The 24,268-nt window shown below is 44.5% G+C and overlaps 1 long non-coding RNA gene and 4 other non-coding genes across 6 annotated transcripts in view; 2 read left to right on the plus strand and 3 right to left on the minus strand.

Moving 5' to 3' along the window:
- The first annotated feature begins 529 nt into the window (after positions 1 to 529).
- LOC120397054 overlaps positions 530 to 24,268 on the plus strand; it is a 47,418-nt gene continuing 23,679 nt past the window's right edge. The window contains exons 1-3 of one of the 2 annotated variants that reach the window (XR_005593646.1): positions 530 to 700; positions 3,443 to 3,534; positions 6,602 to 7,646. This is a non-coding gene — a long non-coding RNA (uncharacterized LOC120397054). Of the gene's footprint in view, positions 701 to 3,442; positions 3,535 to 6,601; positions 7,647 to 24,268 lie in introns of those variants that run through there. The other variant, XR_005593647.1, reaches the window with a different exon arrangement.
- On the minus strand, positions 16,604 to 16,817 carry LOC120399694. The gene has a single exon (XR_005595301.1). It is a non-coding gene; the product is annotated as a small nucleolar RNA U3 (small nucleolar RNA).
- On the minus strand, positions 18,641 to 18,854 carry LOC120399693. The gene has a single exon (XR_005595300.1). It is a non-coding gene; the product is annotated as a small nucleolar RNA U3 (small nucleolar RNA).
- On the plus strand, positions 20,740 to 20,953 carry LOC120399698. Its single transcript, XR_005595305.1, has one exon. It is a non-coding gene; the product is annotated as a small nucleolar RNA U3 (small nucleolar RNA).
- On the minus strand, positions 22,530 to 22,742 carry LOC120399700. Its single transcript, XR_005595307.1, has one exon. It is a non-coding gene; the product is annotated as a small nucleolar RNA U3 (small nucleolar RNA).

The raw sequence follows: 24,268 nt of genomic DNA on the forward strand, positions 1-24,268 counted from the left end.
AACCACTTGATGTGTATGCTAATGAGTTTGAGATAATTAATATACTAACCTATAGAATAAAGAGACCCCAACAATATCAGGCTGAGGATGCCAGTTATGGGCAAAGGAGGCTGAACACTCTTGTGAATATTCTGGCAGCCATCAGATCCTATAATAGGGTTAACCATGGGAGGTGGGTGGGTGCAAGCCATGCTGCCCGTGCGGCGGCATAGCTGCAGGGGAGGGGGGACAGCCTCCCCGGCCGGGAGCTCAAGGGCCGGGCAGGACAGTCCAACGGGCCACATTCGGCCCGCAGGCCGTAGTTTGCCCACCTCTGGTCTAGACCTTAACTGTTGGATTCATTTGGCACCCCCGTGGACCACCACCTGCCTCTTTACTCCTAGGTCTCCCCAAGGATTGTGTGAGTTTGCACATGACACGGCTGGCCATAAAATTAATATTGCATGATTGCTAAAGTCTTCTTTGGACTGGAACCTTTGTGTGTTTATTAACCTTTTCAATAAAACTCTTACCAATTCAGAAGCTTTTTCCTAAGTGTGAGTGTTGCAGCCATGCTCATTGGGGTTTCCAATGTAACCAGAATTCTAATAACTCTAGGCCTGATCTTGGAACTGGAACCTCAGAATGTTAACTGGGAATTCTTAAGTAACTATAATAAATACACAAGCAATAGATCAGGCAACACTGTGCAAGTTCTAAGGTAAGTGCTTAAAATATCTTTTATGATAAGCATTATTATTTGTGTTACAGTAGCATTTATAGGACCTAACTAAGATTGGGCTCCATTGTGCTAGGCACTGTACAAAAACAGAGGAAGAAACAGCCCCTCCTTTGAAGCTATTACAATCTAACTTGATAAAGGATAGTATTACCCCCATTTTACAGACTGGGGACCTGAGGCACAGAGAGATTAAGCCCAGACTTTAAAGGGATATGGGTGCCAATGGGAATTAGGCACTTACATCTCTTTAATGATCTGGGCCAAAGTAACTTGCCCAAGGACACGGGAAATCTGGTAGAGCCAAAGTCCCAGTCCAGTGCTGTATGCACAATATCATCCTTCCTCTCCCTTTTCAAGAATGCACACATGGCAAAGAAAGTTACCATAGTTCAGGCTTATTGCCAAGTGCCATACGCCACAGGATGTGGAGAGTGGCCGAGCGTATGCAGAATCATTCTTTCAACTGTCTGGAACTTTTAGTTAACTGGCAACATTTTCTGTTGTTTTTGTTTGTTGGTTTCTTTCTGTTCCATGGTGATTACTTGTGTTTTATTCTTGTCTTGTGGTTAATGAGTCACCCCTGAGTGGACACAACTTTCATCTGAAAGCACGAGCAAGGAGCGGGAGCCTAGTAATGATCAGCAGATAAACTCAGTTTCATAGGAAAGTCACATGGTTGCTTTTTATTTTTTTTGGTAATATCAAAATGGTCTTTTCAAAGGAAAAGTAACATTCTGATTTGTCTAATTGTTGGGTTCTCTTTTCTTCCATGCTGTGTCTGCTCTCTTATCCAGAGAGTGTTGAAGGGGACTTCACTCCATCTTTGCCGTTATATTCCATGTCCTCACCAGCCCTTCTGCTCTGTCAGTGGTGTTAACCTTGCTCACCCATTTGACACGGTCCCACACAAACATCTGGGGGATTTCTCCCATGCTGTCCTTATGCAAGGAAGGACCTTCCTGAACTCATCCTCAATTACCTGTTCCCCCTGAAAGTCCACCACAGCATGTCTATGAGATGTTTGCTGACAGTGACACATTTGAGAAGTAACTTGGGTACAGTTTACACAACCAACATAATATAGCTATATATTTGTAAACATAATTGTATGTATGTTGCTCCTCCTCACCTACCCCCGGTCTGTTCATTTACTAGTTCATCTTCAGGTTGTGGAGACCTCAGGGCTCAGAACTCGCTTTCTTCTCTGTTTGGGACACTGTGGGCACTACCAGAAATAAATAAAATTGCTTCCCACTTCTGATTGCCTTTGCCTTTGTGTTCTGGGTGAGAGAGTTGGGACAAAGTGAAGGATAATCTTTGAACTGTGCAATCTTTGTCTTCTTTCTCCTAGCTGTTGTGACTTATTAAATGGAGTGTTCATCCCACAAGAATCAAATGAACCAGATCCTAACTTTGTCAGTTCATGCCAGCTTGGAGTCTGGCCCAAATATCTTTTAGGATGCAGACCCTTTAAAACGCTTCCCTACATGGTAGATTTGTAGGCTGGATTAGGACATTCAGGCAGGTATAAGCAAGGTCTGATTGAGATCTCCCCTGACATCTAGTGATGAACTGAGAGAAAAGACCTCAGCAGCAGACTGTTTCTGCATAGACACATCTACTATGTCTAAGCAGCAAAGAACCAGACTAACACGGCTACCCCTCTGATACTACTATGTCTAGGGTATCAGCAGATAGACTTGTGTTGCCAAAGTGATCAAGGTTGGCTGTTTTGGGTTAAAATTCATTTTACTGCATGTATCATATGACTTTTAAAAACAAACTCTGTATTTGTGGATAATCTAAGCACTATACCCAGAGGTACAGACACTCTTTTCTCAACCTATGCATTACATATTTTTTTAACAGTAGCTTTAATAAACTTTTTAAATTTGAATGCATGCAAAATGAAATGTTGTTATCCTGATGGTATGAGTAAAGGACAGCAGGACTGTACTCAACATGCCCAGAGTGAAGGGTTCATCCTAACTTTTAATCTCCTTTGCTAAGCATGGGGTAGAGATGTTAATGCCAAGGGAGACTTGGGCTTTGACTCCCCCTAAAACTATTTGATCTTCTTCTCTAGTATTTGAAGACAGAGCTGGCTAATTTCATTTGAGTATTCTGGTCCTTTCTCAGTGACAATTAGAGCTGAGTTTGCTGATAGGCTGATTTAAGGGAGCTGAGCTGAGCTGTAAACCTAGTATGGAGATAGCATTGTTGTGAAAAGACAATGTAGAACAGAGAGGTCCCCCCCCCACTCATCCAATGAGATCACTGATAACTGGGCAAAGAGGTGGAACCTCAGAACACGGTATTGAAGAAAGAGGAGATGGTGATGATGGTAGCTGTGCGCAGCAGTAGTGATGACAGCAATGACAGAAACAAACAGTGGCAGAGACTGCAGTGACACTGATGAGCAGAGGCATCACTTAACCATCAAGGGCGGGAGGCAAACCCACTCGGGAGACAAACCCACCCAAATGCATCTGCAGGCTCTGGGGACGTTGCTGGTTCAGACAACAAACTGTGAGTGGGGTGCTGCAGAGGGGAAAGGGGAGTGGTTTGGACAGCCACAGACCACACATTAAAAAACAAACAAAAACAAAGATTGACAATGTCACTCACATAGTGGACAGCTAAGGGGGTAATTTCACCAGCAATTCATTGCAAACCCACCATGGTAAACTATTTTCCTCTTTATAATTTCAATTTTCACAGGGAAATAAACCTGAAAGAATCACTGTTCCTGAATGGAAAGAGGACAGAGGGCAGAAGCTCAAGCCTTATTCAGCTTCAGAAGTGAAAAGAAGGTGCGGTGAATGGTTGGCTTTAAAGGTGCAATGAAAAGAAAAGAATGGACATGGTTAGCCTCTCCCCTGGGTTTAACAGATTTAATTGAAGAGGCCAGTTTGACATGCTTACACCATGTTCCAAAGGGACCCTCCAAATTTGGGTGTCCAACCTGAGACACTTCTGAGTGTGGTTTTTTTGGTGAGCCCTCCCAGCTACTCTTAAGGTCACTTGAAGTGGCGGGTGCTGAGCTTCTCTGAAAACCAGGCCCAAGGGGTTTCAAGTTGGCCCTCCAAAACTTGAGGCACCCAAAATCCCTGGCCACATTGTGTGCCTATTTATTTTTCCTTTGTAGGAAGAAAAGTAGGGAAAACAAGAGCCCGATCCTATTCGATACTGAGCACCTTAAATGTCCCTTCAAGGTGTTACAGTAGGTGCTAGACACCTTGCAGGAGGCATGCAAGTGTAATGGTTCTTGACTTCTGGAGCTCCCTGGAATGCTGCAGAAACATGCTCCTCAATAACATTTGAATGAGGAACAGTCTGCTGACTTCTGTGCCGAGGTCCCACTCCATGGGCAGGTGGGCAGGTCCATGGCTCCATATTCTCCCTGCATAACCCCATCCCCTGCTGGGCACTATGTGCCTTGGGGGGCAGTAGGCATGGAAAAATTTCTATGGTTTTCTGAATGCAAAAGCCGCAGTTTTGCCTAGCCCTTGCATAGACAGGGCAAGGGAGAGGCTATCATCTTGATCCCCACCCTTCCTCACTGCACACTCATGTAAGTACCAGACACTGAATAATCAGACTATAAAAGGAGGCTGAGAAATGTCTGGCTGCAGGCCTAGCCTCATACAGCACTGATTACATTGTCTGAATTTGCCATGGCAATCGTATGATATTTCATGCCCTTGTGGTTTCCATTTCTCTGAACTTGGTAATTGTAAATCATCTGTTGTTACGGAGATAGGCTTGGGGTTTCCCAACTCTGCTCTCTTTTGGCTGCAATCTCATCTGAAGTTTTAAATAAGAAGGCTAACAGATGGGTGAGAAAATTCCAGGAACACCTAGACATTGCAGGAAGTGATGCAGATGATTCTATATGCCTCACTCTGAGTCAGAGCTGAACCAGTGATGCTTTCTTCATCCATGGAGGGTAGAGGACACAGCGCTAATCAAGCTGCCATGTTTTGTATGAGATGTAAAACCATGGTACCGAACACCTTAGCTATGTAGACAAAAACTAGGAAATTTTGGGCAGTGATGCAAATTGGAGCCGAAATATGGCCCTTTTTGTTTAGATAGCTCTTCCCTCCCATAAAAAAGCAAAGACAGAATTATGCTTGTAAATAAATATCACCCCCACAACCAAACAAAAACACCAGTTTATGAGATGAGTCTTAAAATAAAAAATGCTTGGAAGTCAGGATAGGCTTCATAGTTAAGATGCTGTGAACACTCTTAATTTATAAATTAATATTAGCGGTGTGCTAATACCTACTTGTCCAAGCACCATTGTGCTAGGCACTGTACAAACACATAACAAAATGATGGTCTCGGCCTCAAAGAATTTGCAATCTAAGGATAAGACGAGACAACAGATGGATACAACAGATAGAGTGAGCACAATGTAACAATGATATTCTGTATTCTAGATGACCCTTGAGGTCCCTTTTAGCCCTGTGATTCTATTCTATTTAACCTAGACATATTCTATTGTAACCCCTTTGGGGTTTAGAGAGCATGGCCTCTTTAAATCTTTTTTGTCGGGAGGAGGGGGAGAGTAAGAAAAAAGGAGGGAAATGCCAGGGGGCAGCGCTGGAGCTCCAGGGGGAGAGAGAGGCGGTCGTCAGGCCATGGAAGAGTGAAGCAGGGAAAACCCCCCTGAGGCCTGAGGAGAACAGGCCCAATCGGGGACAGCCCAGGACAGGAGCCTGGAGCAGCCCTGTGCCGGGGGGAATCGCCCGAGAAGGACAGGCCGGAGATGGACCCAGTATCACGCCTGCCCAGAGCTGCGTGGGGCTGGGAGGACTGGGGCTGGTGACTCTGCATTGGGAACAAGGAGGGAGGTTGTAGCTAGTTACATGGGGAGATGGTCGCTCTGTGTAGCTTTGCAGAGAGCGGCAGAAGAGGGCACCGGAGGGGTTTGCTGGGGAGAGTTCACTGGCGCCGAAGATGACCAGGAGCCCCCAAGACTCACCACCGGACTGGAACTTTGCTCAGGCCTCCTGAACTCTGTGTACAGACACATTGCTCAGTGTCTGCCCTTCCAGACTGTGCTACCACTGGGCCTGTGGGGCCTTGGCTTGGATGCAGCCCTGTTTTACAGCTCCCCTTATATTTCCCCTTGTTGTTTTTCTCCTCTCATCCGTCTGTAAATAAATACCTCCCTTTGTTATATCCATTGTACTTTTCCTGTGGGTGGGTGTGTTCACGCTGGGGGGTTTGGAACAGGTGCCCCTGGGATGGAAGGGATTTCTCCTGCTGCATTCCTGCGCGCGCCGTCTCTTGGCCAGAGCAGACTCCATCTTGGCCACGAGGGCGCTAAAGTTACACTATCTTAGGGATACCTGTAGTGCCTAAGGCTCAGATTCAAAAAGGGACTTAGGCATTGCGATGATCAGTGTTGTAAAGCCTAACTTTTATGCACCTAGAAAATCACTGGAACAATATTGGGATTCACAAAGCCTGAGGTTTGCAATGTACAGCCAGGGTCAATAGGACTTGCATCCCCTGGCCCAGTGTTTGCAAACAATGAATATTGACCCCTGCTTTAGAATTTCTGGACCTGGGTCTCTCAGCCATGCTCAGGCATCTACAGTGCATTCTGAAAACCTGAGTCAAACCAGCCTATCACAAGCTTCCTAGCACTCTCCCCAGCTGTAGCCTCTCTAGCTCTTTGTTTGTGGTGCAGTGTGGGAAAACGTGCCTTTCCACTCCGCACATTACAGGAAGTTGTTGCAGGCCACCAGCATATGCAGCTGAGCTGTCTTTTGGGTCTCCATGCTCCCTGCAACTGAAGCCAGCAACATGGCGGAGTCACCATTTGAAGAACTTGTCTTGCTAGAGCTTTCACTTCTGTTTCAGGAACTGGGCAGAACATCCATGAGATGCAGGTGGATGTCCATGTGGCATTTTCTGACCCACCAAAGGCACCTGTCAGAGGAGGAGGTTGAGAATGATAAAGACATGGCAGACTTGAACTGGCTGATGCTGCTCACAAGTCCTGGTGTAGCCACTGATACCCCCTATGTAGACCAGCATATCTGGTGCAGAGTCACAGGCACAGACTGGTGGGCTCACATTGTCATGCAGCCCTGGGTAGCCCATCAGTGGGTCCATAACTTTTGCATGAAGAAAGCTACATTTCTGAAGCTTTGTAAGCTGCTTTCCCTGACCCTCTAGCATCACAACACCAGCCTTTGCTGGTCTAGAAACAGGTTGCTATAACCAGCTTCAAGCTGGCTACCCTGGACTGCTACAGGTCTGTTGCTAACCAGTTTGGTGTTGGAAAGTCGACCGTGGGAAAAGTGTCTGATGCAGTCAGGTGTGTGATTGACCCAAAGGTAGTGGGCATAAACCATATTCCTGAAGTAAATGGCGGTTTTGAGAGTGGAGTTTCCAAACTGCGCTGGGCCCATTGATAGGACTCATGTGCCTATAGTTTGCCCTCCTCAAGGATCACATGAGTACATAAACCACAAAGAGTATTACTCCATTGTTATGCAGGCCCTCATGGACCAGAGGCCAAGTTATGAACACCAATATGGGCTGTATTAGAAAAGTTCATGATGCTATGGTTTTCCACTGATCAGGAGTCCACCTTCATTGTCAGTCAGGGACACTCTTCCCACCAAATGACAACTGGAGTTACTGCTCCACTGTTATTCTAAGGGAGCTTGCGCACCCCCTTTTCCCTTGGCTTATGAAACCTGATCTCAGAGAACTTGCCAAAGAAGGTTTAATTACACACTCAGTTGGCATAGAATGGTGGTTGAATGTGTGTTTGGCAGATAGAAATCCCAATGGTGCTGTTTACTGAACTGTTTGAACTCCAGTGTTGTCAATGCTGGCTGCATTATTGTAGCTTGCTGTGCTCTTCACAATCTTTATGAAGCCAAAGGTGAGCCATTTTCCCCTGAGTCGAGCTATGACAGTAATGGATTGCTGAATTGGTACACTCAGCCAGGAAGTGCACCTATCACAGCTGGAGCAGAACGCATTCAGCTAATGGAAATTAGGGATGCTCTGTTCATTATGGCCTCGCATGGACCAATAGAAGAGGAGTGATAGCACATTTATGAATGTGTTTTTACAAAAAAGTAAACAGTAAATAAGGTGCTGTCACTGTATGCAATGAATGGAGGGGTTGATAGTTATGATTTTTAATTATGGATGAGAAGACTGTGTATGAAATGGGGGTAGGTGCACTGTGTGGCAAGAAATGTGGGTTTTCATCATGGACTGGTATTATGGTGACAAGACAGCCAGAGTGAAAAATCGGGACAGAGGATGGAGGGTAATAGGAGCCTATATAAGAAAAAGACCCCCAAAATTGGGACTGTTCCTATAAAATCAGGACATCTGGTCACCCTAACTGGTATAAATAGATGTATGGAGAAATTGTGTTTGGAAACAGCTTCCCAGTTGTGCCGTAGCATGTATTTGTCTTTATTATTCAAAATACTATACAGTGTTCCACGTTTTCAGTTTTTACTGATTTTCACTGATAAGTTACCAGGGTTTTTTTATTAAAGGACTTCAGTTTTTACTGTTTTACACCTATTTATCAAGCCACTCAATATTTTTTTCTGGTACTTATTTTTGTTACACATTAATGCTTTTAGGCAATTGTTGTGTCCTGCAGCGCTGAGACTGAAGCAGCTTCTCGGTGTAAAACACAGAACACACACACTCTGGAGGTCAGAAAAATCACACAATGTTAATATCGCACTATGATTGGCTCACAAGGAGACGCTGCTCGCCTATTTCTTTGAGTCCATTTAGTGCGGCGCTGAATTAATCAATCAATCCTCCACAGATAAAGATAAGGTAAAAAGGTAAACATGGGGTGACAACACAAATCTGTGCCTGAATAGCAACAAGAAAATCAGTGCTTAGAACTTTTCAAGACAAATAAAGACAGAAGCGAAAAGGATGCATTGCGCTGCAAGTACGGCAGCATCGAGGTCAGTGCTCGCGATGACAGAATAAAGGAGCATGTCAAAAGCAAGCAACACGAGAAGCTTAAAGAAGAAAGTGAGCTTTGGGATAAACAATATCAAGAGCTTTCACTAGGGCTTTAATGAAAAAAATAACATAGCATGAGTGTGTCAATGAATTTTGCATGCTCTTTGTTTCACCGGACAACCACTGTTAATTGCAGAGGGTCCTACTGATGACTTTTTGTGACAGCAGGAAAAACCCTTCCTAATGCAGACAACCTCACTTGTAAGTATCTGAAAGACAATGATGATGCTTTAGTTCTAAACTGATGACCGAATTGCTGGAAATGTGGTGTCTAGTCTGATTTTTGATGAGTCTCCTGATGCTTTGGACCATCCGATTCTTGGCCTTTTCTTTTTGTTTTTTTATTTCAAAGTGAATAAGCCCTCATTCTTTTGTGCTGAGGTGACATTCGTCCCCTTTGCTGACACCCGTTTTGTCAATGCAGCAATAACTGACATGTTGGAGATGTACTAACTAACTTGGCCACAACTAACACAAATTCTGCTTCCCACATAGCTAAGTTTGCCCAGGAGATTAAACTCAATCAGAAACTGGAGCCGCTACGCATTACCTGTCCTGCTCATCTGATTAATGTTACGCTATCAGCAGCTACTGTTACAGAAGAAATGAAAGAAGTTAAATCTTGCATCATTGGATTCAGGGCCATTTTCAAGCACGCAAACAAGCTGAAGGCTTTGTTTCACACAGTGCAAGATGAGTACAGAGCCAACTGCTGATTATCTACCCCTGTTGTGCCACATCGGTGGATGCGCTTTTACTTTGCTGCCTGACATGTAAATAATGCGTGGACTGTGCTAATGCATCTCCTAGATCATCCTGAGTTTGTTGGTGTGACGAAGTGGGGGATTTTCTTAATGATTTGCATGAATAATGTGTGTGCGTCAGTTTCCCATTGTGTTGTATGTTTAATAAGGTGGTGGGAGAAGATGTTTGTTGTTGCAGATGGCCAGGTGTGACTTTGCCTAGCTGCCTGGACCCCAGACAATGGCCTGGACACTGTGGAACTTAACAACTGGTGACCTGGAGGTTCATCCCATCTTGTGAGTTAGCTGGTTCTGGCCAGTGGGAGGACAAAGGGCTGAGGAGAGAGACCTCAGGTGATCTGGAAGGCAGCAAGTTCTGGCCAGTGAGGGAACAAAGGATGGAAGAGAGGGGGCCCTGGTGATCTGTTTGCCTGGGAAAGAAGAGAAAGGACAGAGGAGGGGCTTTTGGGAAGGAGATATAGGATGGTCGGCCGGAAGGAGGATGCTTCTGAGGATGAGGAGTGTGTTTTTTTTTTAGGGGAATGAATGGGGGGGGTGTTTGAATATACAGGGCGTGGGGGTGAGGGCCAGTGAGGGGTGAGACAATGAGGATGAAGATGGGCTGTATGGCACCATAGTAAAAACTCAAAAATGTTTCAGGACCATTTTATTAGATTTAACTCATGTTTTTAAATCATCACAGAAATTAAAGTTGGCTACACAAAAGTATTATGAAGCCTTCTGTACTATCTGTAGCCTTCTTGGTTTCTTCTTGTAATTTTGCACGCCTCTGTTAATGAACTTCTCAAATGCAATGCGTTCATCTTTGGTGGCTTCTTGTATGTCCATTACTTCCAGTCCTTCATGATGTGCTCATGATCAGGCAGAAGGTCACTTCTTTCAGAACACAAAATTCTATTCAATGAGGAAAAAGAACGCGTTGCTCAACTGTAGCTGTTGTTACTGGGACTAGAAAGAGATGAATTCCTACTTCTTTCATCCCAGGAAACATAGCACAAAAATGGGTCGAACCTCTAGTGATGATAAAGAAGAAGTTACAGTTAAATCTTCATTCGTTTGTCGTATGATATTCTACTCTGTGTTTAAAATTCTCTATTCTGTCCTGATCACATGGCAGCCCCATTGCTGATAATGCCTCACTCCACTCAACTGTAGGTGTTTTATAAGACCAGGCATCTGTAAAAGCTATGTAGATGTTGAATAGAATCCAGAAATCACCATTATTGATTTGTAAGAATCAAGTCTGTGTACTTTTTCAGCGGGCTTAACAAACACTTCTTGTCCTCTTCATTTAAGGATTCAATATAAGTGCCTTCTTTAGTCAACTTCTGGACTGAAGTCTTTGCTTCTTCCAGTACATTTTCAATGGATAGCTCTCTGACTGATCCAGGGGTAGCTTCTATTGCTGGACAAAGATCTACTGCTGTTGTAGCAGATGCCTGGATGGCATTATTTAATGACCAGGGGCAGCTCCAGGCCCCAGCACGTCAAGCGCGTGCTTGGAGCCGCATGCCGCGGGGGGCGCTCTGCCGGTCGCCGGGAGGGCAGCAGGCGGCTCCGGTGGACCTCCCGCAGGCGTGCCTGTGGAGGGTCCACTGGTCCCACGGCTTTGGTGGAGCTGCGGGAACAGCGGACCCTCCGCAGGCACGCCTGCGGGAGGTCCACCTGAGCCGCGGGACCGGCAACTGGCAGAGAGAGCGCCCCCTACGGCATGCCGCCGTGCTTGGGGCAGCAAAATGTCTAGAGCCGCCCCTGTTAATGACCCAAGTGGTTTCAACAGTAGACTTACAAGAGAGAGAATGGTGATAGTCTTCTCTGAACTCATTAGCAAAAGTAGTCTGCTAGCTGCACTACTTAGATCTGTCCTATGTTGGTAGATACTTTCCAAAGCCAGTAGTAACAGCTGCAGAAATTTTAAGACAACAGCCAAAGATCGCTCATGAGAAAGCCAGCAGGTTTTCCCAGGTTGGACTAATTTGAATTTCAGTTCCAGTGGATCTTCTATTTTTTTTCCAAAAGGTTCAGAACTTTTGGACTGTTGCTGAAAAAAGAGTGTAACAAAGCCATTACATTTATGGCTTTTTAATGTATTTTGAAGAGTCTGCAGCTCATACTAGCACTAGGTGGAGTAGATGCCTCAGCAGTGTGTATAGGAGAGATTAGTTTACACTTTTCTCTGAGCAAAGTTAGTAGTCCACTATGTCTTCCAGAGGAGTTTGCAGCTCCATCAAATGCAGAAGCAGTCATCGCTTTGGGGTTCAATTTACAAGCATTTAACTCTTCTCAGATATCAAAGATGCAGCTGATGTGTCTTCTATAACCTGAACATCTAGAATGCATCTACTGGCCTACCATGGACATCAAGATAATGTACATGATGACTTACTACTTGATGCCTATTTGCATCGGTGCATTCATCAGCCATGTATGCACATTTTTTGAATGTGGTGAGAGAGTTCTTTGCTTTTTCAACTGCTGAGTCACTGTTGCACTGCATGCTTCTAGCCAGTCAGTTGAGGTTTTTTGCAGAAAGATAGTGAGCATTTGCCAGTCCTGTTTGGAACCAGTGTCCAACTTCAGGATTAACAAGTGACAATGCACTTAACATTGGCCTACAGTTTGTAGTGTGTGGTATCTCTTGCTTAAATAGAATGTATGATGCAACAGCCATGTTGGTTCACATAAACTGTGTTGTGTCTCCAGCATTCTTAACAGCCTCATTAAGAACTTGTAAAATTGGCTTTGACTAGCTTATAAGGCTTTCTGCATGTCAATGCAGTCCAGAGACATGACGTTTTGCAGCCTTTTCATGTAGGTTGTCAGTATTAGCTTGACTGATCATTCTGGCAACCCAAGCTCCTCCACTTTTACTATATAAATCCATGATACACCCACATCTTGAATGCCGCAGGCAGTCTGGTCCCCACATCTCAAAAGAGATATATTGGAATTGGAAAAAGTACAGAGAAGGGCAACAAAAATTATTAGGGCTATGAAACAGATTTCATATTATTGGAAATTAAAAAGACTGGGACTTTTCAGCTCGAAAAACAGACGACTAAAATAGGATATTATAGAGGCCTATAAAATCTTGACTGGTGTGGAGAAAGTGAATAAGGAAGTGTTATTTACCCCTGCACTTAAGACAAGAACCAGGGTTCACTCAATGAAATTAATAGGCAGCAAGTTTAAAACAGACAACAGAAAGTACTTCTTCACACAACACACAGTCAACCTGTGGAACTTTTTGCCAGGGATGTCACGAAGGCCAAAATTTTAACAAGGTTCAAAAAAGAACCAGATAAGTTCATAGAAGTTAGGTCTATCAATGATTATTAGCCAGGATGGGCAGGGATGCAAACCCAAGCTCTGAGTGTCCCTAGTCTCTGTTCGCTATAAGCTGGGAGTGGATAAAAGGCAATGGATTACTCAATGATTGCCTGTTCTGTTCATTCCCTCTGAAGTACCTGGCATTGGCCACTGTTGGAAGACAGGATCCTGGGTAGATGGACCATTGGTCTGACCCAATATGGCTGTTCTTACATAAAAATTACTTATAATAATAAAAAAGTTTCGTACAGAAACTCCCCAAGATAACGACCTCTTGAGATAACAATCATGTGCAATAACGACCTTGGCAAATAATACATTTTAAAAATGTTGGCCTACTTGGAAATATATATTTATATAAGTTTCTTAGTCACAAATCTAGCATTCTGGAGTGAATTCACTAAAATATAGTCCAACAAACAAATGTTCCTTTAATGTGTCCCTCTATTCATTAATGATCTGGAGGATGGTGTGGATTGCACCCTCAGCAAGTTTGCAGATAACACTAAACTGGGAGGAGTGGTAGATACGCTGGAGAGTAGGGATAGGATACAGAGGGACTTAGACAAATTAGAAGATTGGCTTAAAAGAAATCTGATGAGGTTCAACAAGGACAAGTGCAGAGTCCTGCACTTAGGACGGAAGAATCCCATGCACTGCTACAGACTAGGGACTGAATGGCTAGGCAGCAGTTCTGCAGAAAAGGACCTAGGGGTTACAGTGGATGAGAAGCTGGATATGAGTCGACAGTGTGCCCTTATTGCCAAGGAGGCTAATGACAATTTTGGTCTATATAAGTAGGGGCATTGCCAGCAGATCAAGGGACATGATCATTTCCCTCTATTCGACACTGGTGAGGCCTCATCTGGAGTACTGTGTCCAGTTTTGGGGCCCACACTACAAGAAGGATGTGGAAAAATTGGAAAGAGTCCAGTAGAGGGCAACAAAAATGATAAGGGGGCTGGAGCACATGACTTACGAGGAGAGGCTGAGGGAACTGGGATTGTTTTGTCTGCAGAAGAGAAGAATGAGGGGGGATTTGATAGCTGCTTTCAACTACCTGAAAGGGGTTCCAAAGAGGATAGATCTAGACTGTTCTCAGTGGTACCAGATGACAGAACAAGGAGTAATGGTCTCAAGTTGCAGTGGGGGAGGTTTAGGTTGGATATTAGGAAAAACTTTTTCACTAGGAGAGTGGTGAAGCATTGGAATGGGTTACCTAGGGAGGTGGTGGAATCTCCTTCCTTAGAGGTTTTTAAGGTCAGGCTTGACAAAGCTCTGGCTGGGATGATTTAGTTGGGGATTGGTCCTGCTTTGAGCAGGGGGTTGGACTAGATGACCTCCTGAGGTCCCTTACAATCCTGATATTCTATGATTCTTCTCCTTCCACTGCACTCCACTCATAGTTGTTGTCCTTGGTCAGTGGAGACCCAGAGTATAGAGGTGCTTTCACATGAGTTTACCTCCCACCCTGGGACCTGGGGGGAACGGGGAAAAGGCACATTACTCATTCCCTCAACTGCTCACTCTGGCCGCTCCCTCTGACCGCTGTTGTTCATCATGCTGCTGTTTACTCCACCGCTCCATCCCCAATGGCCCTGTATCGTCACCTTCTGCTGCCACTTGCCACTGTGACCTCTGTGAGTCGGTCTCTCAAGGTTCCACCTGGCTCTCAGTGATTTCAGCTCTCAGTGGGGGAACCTCACTGCTAGTGCAGGCTGGGCAGTCTCTTCTACAGAAACACTGTCCTGCAGCAGGTTTAAGCACTGAGACCTGATTATCAGTGGTCACTTAACAAACCAAAGAACTCTCTGTGAAGCCTAATCAGCTCTAACTTTTATCAGGGGAGAGGGGCAGATCAAATAGTGCCCTGTGACTCTTTGGCAGAGCCCACACTGCAAAGCAGCAGCAGCTCCCCCCACCTCCCTGCTCTCTGTCTTCCCCCTAGGCTATAGCATCCAAACGTCCTGATTAGCAAGTGCAGTTCAGGTGAGAGTGACCAGTGCTTAATTTGTAATGAAAGAGGCGTCAGTGTGCAAGCAAGTTTGTTACTCTCATAACTGATGTGGCAAGTCCAGAGGTCCCAGGGTTATGAACTGCCAAGCCTAGAGGTGCTGGAGATCAGCCCCGGAAAGCCCTAGCACAAATTAAGTACTGAGGAAGACCCCCCTCATTCAGGCAGGCTAAGCAAAGTCATTGTTGAAAACTTGGAATCATTGTGACACACAGAAAACACTGTGATTTTCTGCAATGTTTGCCAATACAGATGTTTAATGGATCCTAACAACCAAACTCACAGCTGAATTGAGCACAAAAGCTGAAGGAGAAATATATGGCGAGAAAACCCAGCTGCTTCTGGAAATCCTTTTGACCCTGGATTACGAGAAAACCAAAAAAGCGTTCAAACCCTTCAACAAAATGCTCAGAGAGAAATGGGAGACGACCATGACCCATAATCTGAACCCCAAAGTGCTTGGTGCCGAAGATTCTTTTGGAATTGTCCTCTTCCAGGTCTTTCACTCCCTTCTTCAAGGTGAATTTTGCAGCAGACTGCGGCCGTTATGCCAGAGTGGTTCAACTATTTGCCACTAAAGATGAACTTTCAAATCTGAAAGAGGAATTTACTACTTACATGAACTTGCCTACCCCCGACAATGCAAAACTGGATGTGCTGGCTTTTTGGAACAGTCATCAAGACACACTTCCCAACTGCAGCAAAGAGGCACGGTGAGCTTTGAATGGACCCCCTTATCTATTGATGCAGAGTGCATATTTTCAAAGTTGGACTACTTCTAAACCAGCATGATGCTCAACTTGAGCGAGGAGAGCTTGAAGAAAATTACCTGAGTGTACGCAAACCAGGATTATGGAAAATCTACTAGCTCCAAGAGAGACAAAATATACCTTTGTACATTAAAAGAAAGTTTCCATTATACTGTAATAAACTGTTTATATTGCAAAAGGTTTTCCTTCCACGCCCCCCACAATTTTCCACAATGTTTAAATTTTTTCATATTTATCCTGATTCCATGCTGGTTTGAAGGTTTGGAAAATAAACACTGAAAAATTCCCAGATTTTCTTTTTTTACAAATAAAAACAGGAAACACAGACCACTACTTAAAAGCAGGGTTATAGAGCCATAGGTTTTCCTTTGAACCGGACCAGAGTCCAGATAATCCCCATTACAATTTCTAATGGCTATTCACCTGGATGAAAGTCGCTCAGCAGTGTGTAACCTAGACTTGGGGAGATGTTCTAGGCTTCTCAGAGAGCAAGAAACTGGCTACTATCCTGCTGATCTCAGCTTTGCCATGCGGGAAGAGACAAAATCTTCCCAAGTGCCAGTGGCTCCGGTGGTGTTAGCAGGGAAGCATCATCCATTGCTTCCAGCGTGGAGAACAGTTGACAGGTGCCATGGGGAGAAGCATTGTCAGACTCAGTGAAGGAAAGAGAAATAGCTACTCAGATGAAGTAGAACAAGCAAGAGATCAAAGACAACCTTTTTATGGGAAACCTGCTGATTGCAGAGACAAGGAATAAGGACCTAATGGAGACACAGTAACATCCAAAAAGAAAGCTTTTCTTTGAAGCCTGCTGATAGATACCACCCAGTCACACACCACCTGAAAGCAGATGGAATATTTCACTGCTGAGAACTCAGCACACCAAACCCACAAGGAACACAGCTACCAAGGGGGTACACCCAAACTTCTCTTCACACCCCACAGAACAAGTTCAAAGCTAACCACTCAGACTGAGTTTCCTTCCCCTGCTCTTTTCAGGAAGAGCAAGACACTCTTCCACAGCAGAAAGCAGCTGTCATAGAACAGCACTCTCAGCCACTGTCATGCTCAGAAAGAAACACTACAGCTCCTCATCATGGTTAGCAAGGCCAGGCTTTTACAACCACCCTTCTCCAGTCATCAACTAGAGAAATGACCCCTCAAAGCATAGCCTTAACTAACACCCACCCTGCCAGTCACAGACCATTCCGGCGCATTGTCCTCTAAGTGGTGGGTGCTACAATTTGGCCTTCACGAGAGAAAGAGAGCACTACGAGAAGCCCCACGTGAACAGATCCTGGCTCTCAACTCTGCCCTCCATGGCCCCCTTCCCTAGGCTGCTTATCAAAGCAAAGAGGCTCAAAGTAGCCATCCCTTTTCATTTGCATAAACTGAAGACACAGACAGGCCACTCAACCAATGTTCTCCCCCCTCCCTTCTCAGCAATGCCTAAGACAACAATTCTCTAGCTGGCCAAGCCAAGAGCTCTCTAGACACCACAGCCTATGCAGTTTTGGACACCAAGAGCACCTTTCTTTGGCACCAGAGACCAAATTGGAGAAAGCCGGCGGTGGGGAGCCGGGCTCTGCAATGAGGGGTGTTTTCTGAACCCCAGGGCCAGTCTTACCATTCTTCAGGGAGCAGGAGCATTGACATGATATTTTATCAAACCACTCAATATTTTTTTAAGGTCCTTATTTTTGGTAAACACTACCACTTTATGCAATTGTGTCTTGAAGTTCTGAGACTGAAGGAGGCTCGCAGTGTAAAACACAAAACACTCACATACAGTGGAGATTGGAAAAATCAAATCACATTAATATCATGGTATGATTGGCCCACAAGGAGATGCTGCCCGTCTATTTCTTTGCGTCCGTTTAGCGCGGCACTGAATTTAATCTATCAATCAATCACCCACTGATAAAGACAAGCTAAGAAGGTACATTTGGGCTCAAAACTGCAAATCTCTGCCTGAATACCAACAAGAAAATCAGTGCTTGGAACTTTTCAAAACAAGTAAAGACAGGAGCGAAGAGGATGCCTTGCGCTGCAAGTACGGCAGCATTGAGGTCAGGGCTCGCGATGACAGAATAAAGGAGCATGTCAAAAGCAAGCAACACGAGAAGCTTAAAGAAGAAAGTGAGCTTTGGGATAAACAGTCAATATGAGGAGCTTTCAGTGAGGCTTTAGCGAAAGAAAGCCCAGGCACGAGCGTGTCAATGAATTTATGCATGCTCTTTGTTTCCTCAGACAATCACTGTTAATTGCCAGGGGGGCCTACTGGTGACTTTGTGCAGCAATAGTGTCCAGCAGCAAAAACCCTTCCTAATGCGGACAACCTGATTCGTAAGGATCTGAAAGATAATGATGATGCTTTAGTAGCAAAACTGATGCAATGAATGGATGGAGATGTGGCATCTAGTCTGATTTTTGAGGAGTCTCCTGATGCTTTGGAGCTTCCAATTCTTGGCCATTGGTTACTGTTGATTGATTTCAAAGTGATAAAGCTTTGTTTCTTTTGTACTGAGGAGACATTCGTTCCCTCTGCTCACAACTGTTTTGTCGCTGCAGCCATAACTAACGTGGTTGAGATGTACCAGCTATTCTGGTGGTGTTAGCAGGGAAGCATCATCCATTGCTTCCAGCATGGAGGACAGTTGGCAGGTACCCTGGAGAGAAGAATTGTCAGACTCAGTGAAGGAAGGGGAAATAGCTATTCAGATGAAGTAGAACAAGCAAGAGATAAAAGATAACCTTTTTATAGGAAACCTGCTGATTGCAGAGACAAGGAATAAGGACCTAATGGAGACACAGTAACATCCACAAAGAAAACCCTTCTCTGAAGCCTGCTGATAGATACCACCCAGTCACACACCACCTGAAAGCAGATGGAACACATCATTGCTGAGAGCTCAACACACCAAACCCACAAGGAGCACAGCACTCAAGGGGAACACCCAAATGTTTTTTCACACCCAACAAAACAAGTTCAAAGCTAACCACTCAGACTGTGTTTCTTTCCCCTGCTCTTTTCAGGAAGAGCAAGACACTCTTCAACAGCAGAAAGCAGCTGCCCCAGAACAGCACTCTCAGCCATTGTCATGCTCAGAAAGAAACACTACAGCTCCTCATTGTGGTTAGCAAGGCCAGGCTTTTACAACCACTCTTCTCCAGTCACCAACTAGAGAAATGATCCCTGAAAGCATAGCCTTAACCAACACCCACCTGGACAGTCACAGACCATTCTGGCGCATTGTCCTCTAACTGGTGGGTGCTACAATTTGGCCTTCACGAGAGAGAGATCACTATGAGAAGCCCCACGTGAACAGATCCTGGCTCTCATCTCTGCCCTCCATGGCCCCCTTCCCTAGGCTGCCTATCAAAGCAAAGAGGCTCAAAGTAGCCATCCCTTTTCATTTGCATAAACTGAAGACACAGACAAGCCACTCCACCAATCTTCTCCTTCTCCCTGCTCTGTGATGCCTAAGACAACAATCCTCTAGCTGGCCAAGCCAAGAGCTCTCTAGAAATGCCTGCCTATTCAGTTTTGGACATCCTTGTAATGTTTCTTTGGCACCAGAGACCAAACTGGAGAAAGTCAGCAGTGGGGAGCCAGGCTGCCCAACAAGGGGTGTTTCCTGAACCTGAGGACCAGTCTCACCATTCATGACCAGAATCCAGAGAAATCCTGTCAAAATTTCAATTTGCTATTCATCTGTATGACATGCAGTGCCTAGAGAAGCTGATGCTGAAAATGCCAAGGTCAGGACAAGGAGAGCAGATTCTCCCAAAACTGGTGGTTAACACTGTAGTTAGAATCACCATCCAGTCACAAACTGTGCTTGTGATCCCCCCCACTGGTTATCAAGAAGCTAAAACATAATAATAATCAGTTTTGGGACCAATCTTATTTAATCTTTTTATTACTGACCTTGGCACAATAAGTGGGAATGTGCTAATAAAGTTTGCCGATGACACAAAGCTGGGAGGTATTGCCAATACTGAGAAGGACCGGGATATCATACAGGAAGATCTGCATGACCTTGTAAACTGGAGTAATAGTAATGGGATGACATTTAATAGTGAAAAGTGCAAGGTCATGCATTTAGGGATCAATAACAAGAATTTTTATTATAAGCTGAGGATTCATCAGTTGGAAGTAACAGAGAAGGAGAAGAACCTCGGAGTATTGGTTGATTACAGGATGACTATGAGCCACCAGTGTGATATGGCCATGAAAAAAGCTAATGAGGTCTTGGGCTGTATTAGGGGAGGTATTTCCAGTAGAGATAAGAAGATGTTAATACTGTTATACAAGGCACTGGTGAGACCTCATCTGGAATACTGTGTGCAGTTCTGGTCTCCCATGTTTAAGAAGGATGAATTCAAACTGGAACATGTACAGAGAAGGGCTACTAGGATGATCCAAGGAATGGAAAATCTGTCATATGAAAGGAGACTCAAAGAGCTTGGCTTGTTTAGCCTAACCAAAAGAAGGCTGAGGGGAGATATGTTTGAAATTTTGATAGGGTTTCTCTGGACTCTGGTTTGGTTCAAAGGAAAGCCTATGGCTACACATACTTGCTTTTAAGTCAAAGCTTCTGCAGTCGTTTCCAGAAAAGTTGGGAGTTCCTGTTCCCTGGAGAATGGTGAGACTGGTCCTCAGGTTCAGGAAACACCCCTTGTTGGACAACCTGGCTCCCCACTGCTGACTTTCTCCATTTTGGTCTGTGGTGCCAAAGAAACATTACGAGGGTGTCCAAAGCTGAATAGGCAGGCGTTTCTAGAGAGCTCTTGCTTTGGCTAGCTAGAGGATTGTTGTCTTAGGCATCACAGAGCAGGGAGAAGGAGAAGATTGGTGGAGTGGCCTGTCTGTGTCTTCAATTTATGCAAATGAAGGGGATGGCTGCTTTGAGCAGCTTTGCTTTGATAGGCAGCCTACGGAAGGGGGCCATGAAAGGCAGAGTTGAGAGACAGGTTCTACTCACATGTGGCTTCTTGTACTACTCTCTGTCTCATGAAGGTCAAATTCTAGGAACCACCACTTAGAAAGCATTACTCTAGAATGGCCTGTGACTGGCAGGGTAAGTACTGATTAAGGCTATGCTTTTAGGGATCATTTCTCTAGTTGGTGTCTGGAGAAGGATGGTTGTAAAAGCCTGGCCTTGCTAACTACAATGAGGAGCTGTAGTGTTTCTTTCTGAGCATGACAATGGCTAAGACTGTTGTTCTGTGGCAGCTCCTTTCTGTTGTGGATGAGTATCTTGCTCTTCTTGAGAAGAACAGGGGAAAGATGCACAGTCTGAGTGGTTAGCTTTGAGCTTGTTTTGTTCAGTGTGAAAAAAAGATAGGATATAGTTTTTAGGAGTTGTGCTGTTTGTGGGTTTGGTGTAGATAAACCCTTAGCCGTGAAATGCTATGTCCCCTTTTGCTCTGTGCAGGGCTTAATGCCCTTGGGCTTTAGCCTTAGTCCTAGACTCCAGCAGTTCTAACACCAGTCCTGATGACCCCCCTTAAAATAGATTTGTGACCCACTTTGGGATCCTGACCCACAGTTTGAGACCCCCCAGTCTAGATAATACTTAGCCATGTAGGGGACTGGACTAGATGACCTCTTGAGGTCCCTTCCAGTTCTATGATTCTATGTGCAAGTCACATGGCAAAGGATATAAAAGGACAGCCACATCTCCATTTTGTCTTCAGTCCTGCTTCTCACTTCTGGAGTAACTTCTCTAGGTAATAAAAGGTAAAGGTAATAATTGGAGATATACCAATCTCCTAGAACTGGAAGGGATCTTGAAAGGTCATTGAGTCCAGCCCCCTGCCTTCACTAGCAGGACCAATTTTTGCCCCAGATCCCTAAGTGGCCCCCTCAAGGATTGAACTCACCACCTTGGGTTTAGCAGGCCAATGCTCAAACCACTGAGCTATCCCTCCTCCCCCACTGAGCTAGCCCTCCTTCCCTTCTACAAATGGAAGCTTTGAACAAAGCACTCAATGACCCATCCAAGCTTCGGAATTGTTCCAGAGGGACTTTACAAGCCCGCAAACTCACAGTGTCTCTAAGAACCTGATATATGGACTGTGAAGTCATGTGTTGATATCCGATTACTTTCACCATTTAACAGCTCTCTTCTCTTTTTGTTTATAATAAAACTTTACTTTGAGATACTAAAGGATTGACTGGCAGCATGATATTTTGGATAAGATCCAAACGAATGTTGATCTGGTAATGTGGCTGGTCCTTTTCAGATCCATTTTGTGTAGTGAATAGAGTTTTAAATAACTTGTCATAGTCCCGGGTCTATTTGCTGATTTGGAGGCAAAGACTGGGCTGCAATAAAGGGGGTTGTGTGATTATTATTTTTTTAGCTTTTTGATAACCAGTGTGCAGGGATCATGAGCACAGTTTGTGACTGGATGGCGAATCTAACTACAGTGTTAACCACCATTTTTGGGAGAATCTGCTCTCCTATGTGCAGCCTCCCTTGTTGGATCAGCATCTGCAAGACTGGGACAAGTACCTGCCCCACCTGCAGTACAGGGAAGTGCCCCAGGAATCCAAAGGGTTCTTCCCTTTCAAGCTGCTGTATGAAAGGCCAGAGGAGGGGCTGGAGCGGGTTTCAGTTTTGAGTTGTCTGGGGAAATGAAGAGAGGCCCTGAACTGGGGTCTGGGCTTCCTACCCCCAAGATGGACCTGACGGAGGGGTCCTGTTCTCTGTATCTACAAGCTCTGTTTTTTACTGTGTTCCTGTCATCTAATAAACCTTCTGTTTTACTGGCTGGCTGAGAGTCATGGTGAATTGCAGGAAGTGAGGGGAAGGGGTGCAGAACCCTGACTCCCCCACACTCCATGATACACATCCAGCAAAATAAGCTCATAGCTAACCACTGAGACTATATACCCTTCCCCTGCTCTTCTCAGGGAAAGCAAGACACTCTTCCACAGCAGAAAGCAGCTGCCATGGAACAGCAGTCTCTGCCATTTTCATGTTCAGATGAAATGCTATAACTCCTCATCATGATTAGCAAGATCAGCTTTTCACAGTCACCCTTCTCCAGTCACCAACTAGAGAAATGACCCCTGAAAGCATAGCCTTAACCAGGGCCAATCAGAGAGGGGGCCAAGAGGGCCATTTGACCTGGGCCTCAAGCTCAAAGAGGGCCTCAAATTTAGACACTTGTTAATTTTTTGGCATTTGATAAGTTTTGCAACTTGTTTTTATGCGCATTCCTATGGGACCAAAATGTGACACACTTTCTCAGCTTAGAACTGAGAGTTTAAGGAAATAAGAGATGTGATTTGGTAAAAGGCATACATTTTTTGTTAACTGATATCGATTTTGTCATATTAAAGATTTTAAAATGTTCATAAATATTAAAAACAAATATCAGTTCTGATGGCAGAAGATTAGACCATGAGGAACGTGTCCTCTCAGAGCAGCTGATTATATATACAAACCACTATTAGTGGCTGGTGCTGGATCAAGTGCGTGTTGAAAGGTAGAGAACTGTTACATTGTAATGTCTTCATAGTTTTACGTCTAGTTGACTAAGGAATTATTTATGTGTGAGAATTCCTCATTATTGTCTCATACGGTAGCTAAAAGAGGTGACTGGTTGGTTGGCTGAGCCCTAGCTTGGTAGCTTGGCCATCACCATAGGCTTTCGTAGTCTATAGGCCCAGTTTCAAGGGGAACATTTGTGAGGACAGTCTTGTACAATGAGTTTCGTGAGGCCACACGTTTTAAATTTTTTGACATTATCCCTCTGTCTGTATCCATGTCTGTGTTTATTATATATATGGCATCACTTTGTCTTCAGCTCAGCCTGTTATATTATACCTTGAGTGCTTGAGTTTTGATTCAGTGATAAGGATAATAACCTGTCTGACTGTTTCATTTTGTGTTCTTAATTAGTATTCCTTCATTTTAAGTCTTTTCAGCATTTGTGTACCATTCAGCATTTGTGTACATGTTTACAGTAGAAGATTTCAAGTGTAGATAAGCTACTTATTTACAGCAGAATATTTCAAGTGTGGATAGGCTACATATTGACCAGCTGGATCACTGTGAAGAGGAGATTTGAAAGTGGTGCAAGCAAGAGACGGTGAAAACAAATGAGTGAAGCAGCAGCTAAGAGCTCAAAGCCAATAAATTCATTTCTCAAACCACTAGAAAACATACCTTCCCCAACAAACAATGCTACAGATAATGAAAACTCCACAACTGCAACAAGTGATATTTCAATACCAATAATTGAACATGAGGACAGTAATCAAGAAGGAGATGTGCGAACCATAACAGATGCAGCAGAAGATCCTGTGTATGATCAAGAAACTCAACAGCAACAGGAAGATGTAGATCTTACGCAGCAAGAACAATTCACGAGTACTAAAGGTGTGACTCTGACTGACATTGGAATTATTGACAAGACCAATGCTGCCCAAATGCAATCTTTTCATCAAATTAGTTGTTTTGAAATTCCAGGTAACATTCCACGAGATGCTGATAATCATGTTTTACCTACTCACCTGCTGACAAAAACTCTTCCAAATGGTGAGATCTGCATAAGAGACTGATTATGCTGGAGTACAGAAAAACAATCTCTGTACTGTGCACCCTAC

The sequence above is a fragment of the Mauremys reevesii genome, linkage group 2 (assembly GCF_016161935.1).
Source record: "Mauremys reevesii isolate NIE-2019 linkage group 2, ASM1616193v1, whole genome shotgun sequence".
Taxonomy (NCBI): domain Eukaryota; kingdom Metazoa; phylum Chordata; order Testudines; family Geoemydidae; genus Mauremys; species Mauremys reevesii.